This window comes from Triticum aestivum, unplaced genomic scaffold, assembly GCF_018294505.1.
Source record: "Triticum aestivum cultivar Chinese Spring unplaced genomic scaffold, IWGSC CS RefSeq v2.1 scaffold30344, whole genome shotgun sequence".
Taxonomy (NCBI): Eukaryota; Viridiplantae; Streptophyta; class Magnoliopsida; order Poales; family Poaceae; genus Triticum; species Triticum aestivum.
In genome coordinates, this window is record NW_025237748.1 from 2445 (window position 1) to 4387 (window position 1943).

A 1943-nucleotide genomic window follows, 5' to 3' on the forward strand; every position below is an offset into this window, starting at 1 on the left:
TCTCATATTCCTACCCAAGCAACATCGTGACAAACAAGTGATGGCCGGGGAGCAAAAGAAATAATTAAACATCAATGCCACACAAAAGTTACATCATATCACACTGTGATAGTTCATGGTTACTACTTACCAGCATGAAAACCTGAAACCTCGTAACAAGGATGCCTACCTATTAAATGGTAGAAGCAAACCAACCACAACGGACGTATGTTGCGATCTGCTATCAATAAAGACTAAGTATGGATCCAATCCAACAGGTACATAGCTAAGCTAAGGTAGCAGCACCGATATATATACAGACCGACAATGAACGTGTCTGTCATATCATGTGCTGCGTGGTGGGTGGCATGATGGAGCCGTCGCTGCGGCCCTGCTGCTTCTGCAGCTCCACGTTGGCGTTCCACCCGATGTCCATCACGAAGCCTGGGTTGCTGAGCTCGCGGTACTCCTGGCAGATGGCACAATACTCGAGCCAGCAGAAGTGGACGCAGCAGTCCGGGAATGGGGTCTCCCGGAGCCTGCACTGGGCGCGCATCTTGGTGTGGTAGACACAAGAGTAGATCCACTGGCACTGCCACCCCGCAGCACCCCCACCGCCACGTACAGCACCGCGCCGGCGCCGCTCGCCATGGCCATATTTTCTACTGTGGTGGTCAAGGCGTTTGGAGAGTACTTGATAGAACCAACTATCGCAGACATCGAGGGCTCCTAGCACTATCAGAAAGCAAGAGGGTGTCCAGGTACGCTCGGATCCTTGGATTGCATGCACTGAAAAAACGGCAATATCAAGACCATTGTAAGAAGCCCGCATCATTCTTAAAGCAGTTGCATCGATCGCTGGATTTCGCACTCTTTCTTTTGCTTGCCCGGGTCACATAATGACATCAACATTCTGAAGTGGCCTTCATTGCTCGCTAGGTTGACTATGGGACTAGCTTCCATGCAACTGTACCAGCAATGTTCATGACTACCACATGAGCTACTATCTTTGTGATGATACCTATCCTTCGTGGGCGACCTCCGTGAACACCATCTTTGAGCCAAAGGGTAGAAAAAAATCTCACTTTGCCAAAGACAAGAAGAAGCTAGAAAATATGTGGAGAGGCATTTGGAGTGCTCCAAGCCCGTTTTGCAGTTATTCGAGTACCTACAAAAATATGTGATACAGAGACGTTGTGGATGGTGATGACAGCTTGTGGTCATGCACAACATGATTGTGGAGGATGAGGGTAAGGCATTTTGCATTGGTCTGAATTTTGAGCGGATGGGTGATCCTGTCAAACCTCCACCACCGGATCCACTGACGTTTTAGGATTTCAATCAAATGCATCAACATATTCGGCATCAAGGAACTCATGAGTAGCTTCGGAATGATTTGATTGAGCATATGTAGACGCTTCAAGGGACAACTAAAACATATGTCGGACAAAGTTGAATTTAAATTGGAACAATTTTATTTAAAAACTTTATACTTTGATTGTAATTTATATTTGAACTATTGTTCCACTCGAATATTTCCATGCTATTTATGGATGAGTTGTGTTACACCTATAGTTATTTGGGGTGCCTCGAAGATAGGAAAAACAGGGACCGACAGTTGGTTGACAGGGTTGGAACGTCGGCTCTCGTATCGGTATCCACGCACGTTTGCTGTGTATGTTTCCGTGTTCTGCGTTTGAGCTGCCCCTGTGATATCGATGTTTTAAAGAAAATATATACCACTACTGCAAACGAAACAACGGTTATTTGTAATTTAGTGTGTCGAAGAGGAATATAAGATAACTAGCACAAATGCATCTAAAACTGTAACGTTATTAAATACATGAATTCAGAAGGAGCTTGCCATCACAGAGGAACTTTTGAGCATTCTCATCGTAAATCGGTCATGGTGCTCGACAGAGAGTAGCAGAATTTGGTGTTGAAGTCCATAAAATATTTGTAAT

General features: G+C 45.2%; 1 pseudogene; it reads right to left on the minus strand.

The window, feature by feature from the left end:
- Positions 1-319: 319 nt before the first annotated feature.
- LOC123176574 (cell number regulator 2-like) lies at positions 320-630 on the minus strand (annotated as a pseudogene).
- Between the last annotated feature and the right edge of the window lie 1313 nt (positions 631-1943).